This window comes from Oncorhynchus masou, chromosome 13, assembly GCF_036934945.1.
Source record: "Oncorhynchus masou masou isolate Uvic2021 chromosome 13, UVic_Omas_1.1, whole genome shotgun sequence".
Classification (NCBI taxonomy): Eukaryota; Metazoa; Chordata; class Actinopteri; order Salmoniformes; family Salmonidae; genus Oncorhynchus; species Oncorhynchus masou.
The window spans coordinates 24,928,351-24,939,584 of NC_088224.1; the positions used below are offsets into that span (position 1 = coordinate 24,928,351).

The 11,234-nt window shown below is 45.3% G+C and overlaps 1 long non-coding RNA gene across 1 annotated transcript; it reads right to left on the reverse strand.

Annotated features, from left to right (window-relative positions):
- Positions 1-3,460: 3,460 nt before the first annotated feature.
- On the reverse strand, positions 3,461-8,435 carry LOC135551382 (uncharacterized). Its single transcript, XR_010457292.1, has 3 exons — positions 8,227-8,435; positions 3,740-3,807; positions 3,461-3,545 (listed from the first exon to the last, which is right to left on the reverse strand). It is a non-coding gene; the product is annotated as an uncharacterized LOC135551382 (long non-coding RNA).
- Positions 8,436-11,234: the final 2,799 nt, after the last annotated feature.

The window sequence follows — 11,234 nt, forward strand, 5'->3', positions numbered from 1 at the left end:
AATTGAACGCACCCATGGGTTTCTCAGCCAGTACCAAAACAACTCCTAAAACAGGCTTGGGTTGCCAGGTACAGGACTGACCCGAAGGTGTGTGGAAGATGACTCACCTGTGGTTGCCAGGTTTAGTTGTGTAATTCTCAGGTGAGTCTGCTGGGTGGTATTGTGGCGACTTAAGGAACATGTGTAGGACACGCTCACATTGGTCCACATTTAACCCCAAGCCTGCATCCACCATCTGAACTCACACCAGTTAGATCAGCAGGGTCACACGCTTTACTTAAAACAAATAAAACTGACAAACAACAAGTCAGCTTCAGTGCACACACACCAGAGGAGGCTGGTGGGAGGAGCTATAGGGAGTAAAGGCTCATTGTAATGGCTGGAATAAATGGAATGAAGTCAAAACAAGGTTTCTATATGTTTGATACCATTCAATTGATTCCATTCCAGCCATTACAATGAGCCTTTCCTCCCTATAGCTTATCACACAATCCTCCACTGACAGAGACACATACACCTTAGTACCTTAGAGGTGAGTTGAATGAGTTCAGGTAAGATGGATTGGTCTCTCTCTCCCACATAGTCGAACAGAGCCAGGAGAAACGCTGGACTGGGCTAGATGGGGGAGAGGGACAGTCAAATAATACCCGTTTGCTTTGCTGACCACTAGGGGTGTAGCGGTAGACGTATTCGTACTGAACCGTTCCTGCACGGGGACCTCTGTTTTTCTATATTCATTGGTGTGCGAACAATCTACTAAAACACTAGGCCAATAGGCTATGCCTACGCTGCATTGTATGCCATTGTATCAAGTAACTGAGCTGAAAAGCATTTGTAGGGCATATTGTTAAAACAAGAGCCTATACGCACATAATAGAAATGATAACCTTAACTGGCACATTCCTTTTGTGAAGCGCTGCCGGGAACTAGTACTGTACGATGGCGAGTCGTGGGGTCGATCCTCCATCATAGTTTAAATCTCCAGTTTGGGAACATTTTGGCTTCACAGTAGATTATAATGGCGATGGACAGAGAGTTGCTGATAAAACATTAACAGTATGTCACCACTGCTCAACGCGAATAGCCTATGCAGAGTGGCGCGTGTAGCATGTCGGCCAATCACAAGTCATCAAAACGGCGCTATGGTCAGAGCCTCCGCGTGCGGCAAAGCAAGTAAGGAGATTATGTAATCAAAGGAAATCGTTGACTTAAATGAAACTATGCCACAAACGACCAAGAGTCAACAGGTAGGCTGCTACCTAATCTAAATGGAGGTGTTGTTTTAACAGTAGGACAGGGAGAAAAGCACATGCAGCCTCAATTAGCCATACTAGCGAAATTAGCCAACTTGCTTTCTCAGTTTGATGCAGCCAAGACAAGTACTACTTAATCATATTGGATGATAAATAAACTCAGTTATTTTACTAGCGTGACTCAGCTTGGTTGGTTGCTCTCCCTCCTCCTCGCTCCCTGTGTACACACACAGCAAGGCCCCTCCGTCGCCTGCTAGAGCGTGTCTCCCTCGCACATTACCATCTCTGGTTATTAAAGTAGCTAACGAATACAAGGTGTACCGGCACGAGTCAATGTGCAGGGGTACGAGGTAGTTGAGGTAATATGTACATGTAGGTTTGGGGTAATAGTGACAACGCAATCAGGATGGATAATAAACAGAGTAGCAGCAGTGTGTGTGTTCGTACCAGTATGTTGTGGGCGGTGCTGACGTGCAGCACCGTGATGATGTCAGACAGAAAGCCAGCTTTGAGCAGAGCGGCCAGGAGAGAATTCAGGACCAGAGGGGTGTGGTAGACACCTGGAGGACTGAACTGGTAGTATGACGTAAACACTGACACTGAAGGGAGATGTGGACGGAGGTGTGAAAGGAGAGAGAAGGGACACAGACCGTAAGCGAGAGCAGGACAGTGAAGCGTATCAAAGAACCATCCATCTGTGTTGTTCATGCATCTACCTCAAGTCAGATATGTCTGAGGAGCAATCAGCACTACAATTTAATCAAAACACACTAACCTGCCCTCTGCAGACAGACAGGGTTGGAAGACCTGACAAACCTCAGCACCGTCTCCACACAGAACTAAAAGAAAATAAAACCCATGAAATAGTCAAGACATAACACTCAGGAATCTTCACATGGAAAGAATTCACAGGTCAACCAACAGACACCATCATATCCATTAAGCCTTCCAGTTGGCATGAACATTATCAAAGCTCAAGTTCTTAACCACATGCAGAAGGTGCTCTTACATCAGCAGTGCTACCAATTTGGACTACAGCTCAATTTATTTTCCATAGCTAAATGTTTTTGCTACGGTGCACCCTAATGAAGAGGACCCAGGTGGTTGTTGGAGGCAGTAGCAGCCTACCTTCTCGTCTCCTCTCTTGGGCACATGGAGGAACCAACAGGTCTTATGGAAACAGTCCGACATGCTGAAATAGTACTTGCAATACTGAGGGAGGAGAGAGGGAATGGAGGAGAGGAGGGAGGAAAGGAATGGAGGAGAGAGGGAATTCATCAAATCTGGGGGGGTTTTATGGATAACTTGGGAAATTCATAAAAGTATATTTGTATAAAGACAAATATAAGTAGTTTTATTATGAGGTAGTTACACTGTCAAATTGTCTTTGAGGGCCGGTGTCTGCTGCCGCTGGGTCTTTACATGAGGTTGTATGTCCTGTGGAACGACATGAGTCAGCTCTCTCTGCGGCTTCACATCAAAGCTGTACAGATACAAGTTTTCATTATGTATTGTGGATGTTGTGTCTTCCCACTCACCGTTGCACCAGGAGTCTCCAGTCATCAGATAAGGCAGTGTGCTCTTAAATGAGTTCAGAGACTGGATGGCCTGGGCCCTGCAACACAACTTAATCATCATTCTCCTTCACCCCTGAACCATCATTGCCACCACTACCCTTCTCAAACATCATCATCTCTCTAATAGAAGTGCAGTGGTATGAAAGGAATGAAGTCTTGATGAACAGTACTATCGCAGAAAGAGCAGTAGAGGTGTAGTGTTGGAGTAGGCCTACATGGTATATTGTATTAGTCAGTGTAAGTAATATACCTCTCAGAGATCTCTGCCTTCATAAGGCTGTAGTTGTAGTCAGTTCCACCCTGCTCAAACACACAATACAGCAATGTCACAATTGTACTTATTCAAAAGCAGTTTGTTTCCTGAATTGAACCCAATCATGGTTTATGCTATGAGCATCTCTCTCTCTGCATATATAGATCTGTAAATTGTAGATCCTCACCATACTGCAAGTCAGCTTATACTGCATATTCTGTATCCTGACTATGTGTCTGTAATCTGTTACTACAATGTCTATTGCTGGCAGCACCTATTCACTGAGTCAAATTCTGCACATTGGTAAATGTACTTGGTGAATGAAGTGATTGTGATGCTATGAGCTGACCTGGTCTGGATGTAACGTGTGGACAGTAGGGGGCCAGCTGTTGCTGTGGACCAGGGCAGGCTTAGGGTTGGAGATGGCTACAGGTCTCCAAGATGGTTCTGCACTCTCCTCATCTAAACACAAAACACACATTACAACAGCTTTACACTATCAGCTCATATTAAAAGGTCATTATTGACCGACAAAAAGAGATTTAGCAGAATTTCACACTAGTTGGATTTCAGTCTTTCCATAGTTTATATTGTGACTGTGTGTGTGTGTGTGTACACACACACACACACACACACACACACACACACACACACACCTTTAAAGTGGATAATTCTTCTCTGGTCAGTCTTAAAACCAGGAGGCCCATCTGTACCCGTGGTGGAGCTATAAGACAAAACAGAGAGAAAGCATTTTCAAAGTCCTGTATAAGAGGTAGCTAACAAATTCAAACTTAAACCGATCATACCTTTTCTCAGTGGCCCATGAGGGACCTGCACCCGTGAGTAGTAGGGCTCTCCCTGCCCCAATGGTGGTCCTGGCTCTAGGGGCCCTTCGTCCCCTGGTTGACCCCAGCATGGGTTCATGGTCCCGAGACAAGCTGCCAAACAGCTCTGGGTCATCCGGGAGAACATCCACAAGCAGGATGTCCTGCTCGTAGGCTGTGAACTCATCCAAGAGGTGAGCTTTGGGGTCACTAGCCAGCTTGACTTTTGACCCTGCCCTAACTTCTACTTCCTGGTGTTGAGTGTGTGACCCGGAAGAGGAAGGAGTGCCGGCTTCCTGGTTCTCAGATGTGACCTTAGTACAGGAAGTGGACTGATTATGATGATCGACATCATCTTCATCAGTACAGGGCTGGGTTCTAACAGGCTCTAGTGTCCCATCTCCAGAAGACTGTGATTGCCCCTCTTCACCACATGTTCCATCATCTTCATCAGTGGAGGATGCCTGGGCCTGTGTTCCAACACCTACTGCACTGGACAACTTCTCTTTCTGGTCTACAAAGTCATCATCCTCTTCTGAGTAGCTCTGTGTCTGCAGCATCAGGCGTGTTATGCACAGCATTGGTGTTTGACCTCCAAGAATCCCAGGGGCGAGGTTACTGATCGTGGCCACCACAGCCTCTCCCTCTTTGGGCTTGCCAAGCGACGAGCCCCCCTGTGTGCTCTTCTGCTCTGGACGCTGGTGCTCCTGCTTCTCTGGACTGGAGGACTCACTGCCTGGTAAAACCAAAACTTTCAGTTCTCCACTTGCAGCCACCTCTCCTTTCATTTCATCTCCCTCTCTGCTCTGCACCTTTACTCCCTCTGCCTTTCTTTTTACTTGAGGCAGAAAAGAGGAGCTGGATGAGAGAATGGAGGATTCAGCTATAAGACAGGAGAAATCTGGTGGAAGAGGGGATGACTCTGCTGAGTGAAAGGAGTCTGAGTGAGATGTTTCAGTCTTACTGTCCACAGCTGATGGGGAGGATGTTGCATTGAACATAGCCCCACCTTCATCCTTCCTTCGAGTGGAGGAGGAAGTAGGAAAGGAGGAGGGAGTAGGAGAGGAGGGTGGTGGGGATGTCTCTATGTTTTGGGATGCAGATGAGAACAGCAGAAAGGCGGCAGTGGCTATGTCACTACCGACGCCTATAGGAGGGGGGGTGGAGGCTGTCTCACCGCCGCCACTGACTTTAGCTGGAGGAAAGGTTGAGACAGAGTCAGTTTTGGGTGGAGAGAGGCAAGAAACAGTGTCTGTGTCAGTATGCGAAAGGTTGGAGGAAACTGAAAGAATTGGATCAGTTTCACTGTGGTTTTTGGGTGGAGTGAGGAGGGTGGAGATGGTGGGAGCTTTAGATGGAGGGGAGATGGAAGCTTTGTTGCGATGGAGACCCCTAGTTCTGAGTTGGGACTGTGGCTTCTTGTGACAGAGAGGATGGGATGGGTACACCTTGCTTGAAGTGTCAGGAGAGAGTGAACACTGGGTCACGCTCTCATCCTCTTCTCCTCCTTCTCTTCCATTGCTCATGTCTTTCTCTTCCATCATGTTTCCCTCTCCCTTCATCCCATTCCTATGAGCATAGACCTGGTAGCTTGTCTGTGGAGTGTATTCATTGAGTGTACAGTGAGAGGTGAGAACTCTGGTTCTCTCAGCCCTCACAAGTGAGTCTCCATATCCGTTCACCAAGGCTCCATTATCACAGCCCACAGCTGATGACACAGACTCCGCCGGGGGTGTCAGTGGTCCATTTGCGTTGAGGACTGATGTCACAGAGAGTGACTGTGCAGAATCAGGTTTGGGGAAGGGCCAGGAGAGGTAGGTGCGTGCACAGGACAGGTGCAGCCTCTTGATGTAGGCCACCACTCTACGACAGGAGAACAGGTCTTGGTCCTCAGTGTCGCTGTCAGAGGGGTGGTCTACTCCCACTCCGTTCTCCACGGACCATGGAGACAGCGTCCCGTTGGCAGGGGACTCCAGTGACCTGTCACCTCCCCCGGGCCCTCCCCTCCAGCCTCCATCCTGTGTCATAAAGTGGTGTGATCTCACAGGAGCATCTGTAGCGTTGCTATGACTACGACTGTCATGACTTGTGTGTAAATGCGGCGGGACGTCACATGGCATCTCAGACCACGTCTCACTGTCTTCAAGGGAAGCGATAGCTATCGCAGTATCCAGTTCTGGTTCACTTGGACTAGAATGTTTTTGCTCCATTAGGTCTCCGTGGACATAACCCAATCTCATCCGCTTAGCGACTGGCTTTCCTGTTTCTACGTCATCACTTCCTGTTCCAGAGTCTTCAAGAATGCCTCTGTCATGCGTTCCAGCCCCGCTTGACCCCCTGCTCACCTGCTGCTTACCTAGTGAGAGACAAGCAAAACCATTGGTGGAGGCTTCAGACATCCCGCGATCCGAGGCAGCGAGAGATGCAGAACGATTTGACTCAGTCAATCTGTGCGCCCCCGTGTGCACGCACTGGTGAATTTCAGTCTGCGTCAAAAGCTGACCATTCTTCCCACACTGAGAACAGTGATGCAACTTCTTTCTACTAATGCGCTCCCAGGTCGTCTCACTCCCATGGCTCCCTCTGCTGCAACAACTAGGCCCTAACAGACCAACTTTGCTCCGATAGTCCCACTTGAAACAATGCACTACTTTGGAAGTAAGGAGTTGGGCCGGCAGCAGGCAGGAAAAGCCCCCAACCGAGACGTCACATACTTGAGCTACATCGCAGAGCTTGACCTTGGGGTACCTCCCTATCCAGATCACCAGCTTCTTGGGGGCCTTAATGGTGGAGGTGAAATTCTTCCTGGTTTTAACCCTGACCTTAGGCTGCTCAAGCTCTACTACTCTGCTGAGGACGATGGCCCTGCCTCTGCCTGTCACTCCAACTGGCTCAACCCTGGTCAGCTTCCTTCTCTTAGGGGGCGTGTATTTAATTTCTCCACACAGGGCGCAGCACAAGGTTTTGACCACTCTCCTGACTGACCGCTGTGGACAGGATGGCGAGCTGAGAGGGGGTTTGGGGCGATGGCGTGTAACAATGGGACTCCTATCAATATCTGGAAGCGGAGATGAATACCGTCAGTTGATCTAAGTTATTTTCAGCTAACTATGGGTGTATCTCAATAGTTTCAACTGGCTTCCTCTCCTTAACTCATCTCCTTCATTTAACTTCACTAGAATATTTAGAACAGGAAAAGGCCTACACTTGTCCAGTTTTTTGACGGCAGTGCAAATTAAGGGAAGGAGACAAGGGGGGAAACCAGAGGTGAGGGAAGGAAAGGAGACGAGGGGAGGAAGTCAATTATCACTATTGAGTTGCAACCTATAAGCTAAGTAGTCTGAAAATGCATCTACTTCAACCAACGACATATAAACCCTGGATTGCTGATTCTATGAAACAACCGGTTGATGCTATGAAGCAACCGGTTGGCCATATTGGCACTCCAGGAGAAGCAGTCCTCCATAGGAATTAATGGAATTCTATATTATTTCAATTAACTGATTCAAGGACAAAATGACATGTATTTACGTATTTTTGTTGTAGTGGGGACAGTAACATTAGCACTCTAATAAAATGAATATATATTATTTTCTAAATTTTGTTTTTATGTTTAGCTCACATAATATAATTTAAAAGTATGCATTAAGGTGTAATAGAATAAACGTGTCAGAAACGTAGACATTGTAGAGTTGTGCCAAGATGGCTGTGAGGTGGCTTCAATACAGCGCCCCCTGTCAGTCATCCAGAGTTTATACACAGACTTCAACTAATTTTAAGCATAAATAACGTGTAGATTAATTGGAAATCTATCAGTTACAATCGATTGAAAATCAGGCTCAAACGTCATAAAAGTTAACTAGATCGCTTTTCATGGGTTGATTGGTCAAAGCTGAATTACCCCTACAGACTTCTCAATGCATTAATACAAATTCATGCAACTTTAAAGCTATCTAGCCATGTGAAATAAATGCCTGCTAGTCATCAACTGTCTCCTGGGAAGCTAGAAATGCAGACTGCGTGGAGCACAGCATTCATAATGTAATTTTGGTCGACAATGTAACAGACATTTCAGAAGCAACAGCTAACTGAGATTGCCTCAACAGTGACGTTTCATTCATTGCCACGTTGCTGCAGGTGGAGTTAGCGCCAGAGTGAGCGGTACTGATTACAAGCCAGCTAGTTAGCTTAAATGCTAGTGGGCTAGCTAGCTATACCTAGCATGTTGAGGCAGGCTAGCTTGCATACGAAACCAGTCAATCACATTATCGATGCAGTGCTCCATTCAATACGATAAAATTGTAAAACATGTATCTTACTTGAAATCCCATTAAGTAGGGAGATTGCCCTTTTTACGGCGTGGCCAGCATCCCCTTCGGTAGATTCTGCACCTCCTCGTTCTGTCCCTGCACTTGTTGCAGATCGTAAGTTCTCAACTTCAAACTTTCCTTCGCTCCCTTGCGCTTTCGCAAGTTTCAAAGCAGCACTCACCCGGTTACTGGTTCTTTTTCGTGACTGCGCTGGAGACTGCTCTTCAACTGCCTGGTCTGACTAAACAAGAGACGTTCCGCCTGCGCTCTATTGATCGTGTTTTTCTCAGCACAGATTTTCTAGTTGTTTTCTTGGCCAATGTCGCTGGAGACTTGCCAGCAGCAACATCTCGAGTATTGACAGCTGCACCGCACGCTCTCACTCTGGACTTCACCGATATGTCGCTCTCTATGTAATAAGAAACGTGCCTAGAGTTTTTACCCTTGGAAATTGCTTGGTTAAAAGTATTGACTTTATCAGTCAGTTCGTTGAAGCCCTCACTGCCAAAGGACACCGCGAACTGCAACACAATTATTTCTAATGCCCCGCTGTCACCCTATTCGGCCTAGTTGCATATTTCCTTCTTGTGTGAGGTCCCCCGACTTTAGCCTGGACATATTTGCTTCTAGTATATGGCCCATCTACTTTCACCTCAATCATTCCCAGTGCTCAAATGCCCATTGTATTTAAAATAATTTCTTGGACAGCTCCATACCTTCACATTCAGTCAATGGTGGTGACCTCTGTTCCCCACTGTCTGCTGGCACCACAGTTGTTTTTCCGACAGCTGTCTCACTCGCAAGGTGCCCCTTTTCTGTCCCCAAGTATGGGGGGAAATTATGATTTTCGGATTTCGAAACTGTGGATTCAGTGTACCCCAAAACAAAGTCATCCTTCGTTTTCAATTCGCTGTTTTCCTCGTTTTGTGAAGAGCATTCCAGAGTTTTACTGATGCTGTTAGGATCGCCATGTGTATCGCCGGTTGGCGAGTACAACACTTTGAATGACCGTCTCCGTCTGGGCACGCTTGGCAGTCCATTATTGCCTTCAACTTTCAGCACGCTTCGATTTAATTTGACCCTCCCGGTAGATGGGAGCATGGTCGCATTTCAGAGCTATTTTATCAGCGAACACGAAAAATATTTTATTTGCACCGTTTTTTCTTCACTTGTCTGTCAATGCGTTATTAGAATTTGATAAACCTTGCTGAAAATATCTGTTCAAAAGCTAACTTTGAAAGAAAATGTAAACCAAAATGGTCTCTTCCCACTAATAAAATAAACGTAAGTTTAACTTAGGCAACGGGAAATACCATGTACGGGCTATAACTATTTTTCGGATGATAAATAAATAACACAAATGTCAAATTTAGACGCTGGCAAGTAGGCGAAAATCGCTCCATTCAATTTCGATGCAAATGGAGAATTAGTAGTGCTACGTGATAAGAATGTCACCGAAATTAGTAGCCCTACACGACTTATTTACACATATTATTCTTACAAACAACTCTGGTTTCAAACGTTCTCGTTAATTGAAAATGTTATGTAGAGCCTTTCCAGGCTAGCGTTCCCTGCCTCACTTCCCATTTAAATCACACCTGTTGCAGCGGAGCTTGATGCTATCCTACTGGGCATGCGCATAGCCACGAACGTCCGACAATTTACATACATTTTCTTAGATACTGTAGCCTAGGCTACATTTTTCATTTAGTCTATCCTATCAGAGAAAGTCAAACATAATGAATAATTCAACATATAGGCTATGAGTTTGAATGCTGAGCATGATCCCATTATTGTTGATCCCAAAAGTTGTCGATGGATGCAGGTTAAAGCCCCAAACCAGAGAAGCTACAATAACTATGCCTTATACACCTCACATAGATTACATGGCTACAAATACAAAATGGACACAACACAGGACTAAAATTCAATACATCTTTATTGTCTATGAAAGGTAGTTGACAAGATCATTGGAAAACATAAAAAATAGCATTTATGCAGAGATCTGTATATAATGACGAGATGCTCATGTCTCCTTCATAACAATAGGTAGATTTTTGACAGATTTTGGTGAGAGCTAAACCTCTCGCGTCGACTCTTCCTCTCTGTACTAGGATAGCAGAAGCCTTCTTTAATCATTATGTCAAAACAAATCAAAGTGTATTGGCCACGTGCACAGGGTACAGTGAAATGCTTATTTGCTAACTTTCCTTAACAATGCAGTACAATAATAATATTATTACAAAAGTCCCAAAATTACAAATAGTAGTAAATAGTAGAAGAAAAAAAAGAGTAATAAAAACTATTATGAGAAGTATGTAGGGTACATAATATAATATATACAGTAGCCTATGATTGAGATAAAAATCAGGACGGTTTAATACAAGTAGTAAAATGAGTAAAGGGACTTGGTATAGCAGTTTAAATAAATAGTCATAATAAGTTGTAACAGCAGTGCTGAATGTGTGTGCGAGAGTATATGTGTATGTGTGTCTGGCAGGCCAGATAAAGGCCAGGTTGTTCTAGATTGTGTCACATTAACATTGTGTCCTCATTGACCTTTTGATTATTGTCTAGTTGTGTAGTGGATTACTTTACGGAAAGACCTTTTTAAGCTGCAGTTGTGTTCATAGTGAATTTACACACAGCCTACGGGCCATCGCAACACCCTACCTACACTACCATCCCATTTCATAATCACAACATACATTATACAAAACCAGAGGCCTGGGATAGAGAAAGTCCCTTGTTTTTTTATTTTACCTTTATTTAACCAGGCAAGTCAGTTAAGAACAAATTCTTATTTTCAATGACGGCCTAGGAACAGTAGGTTAACTGCCTGTTCAGGGGCAGAACGACAGATTTGTACCTTGTCAGCTCAGGGGTTTAAACTTGCAACCTTCCGGTTACTAGTCCAACGCTCTAACCACTAGGCTCTGCCCTCTTCACTGCAGAGGTTACGGGTGAAAGGTATTTGACATATGTATTTAACCCAGCTCTGGAAGTCAGGGTTGAGG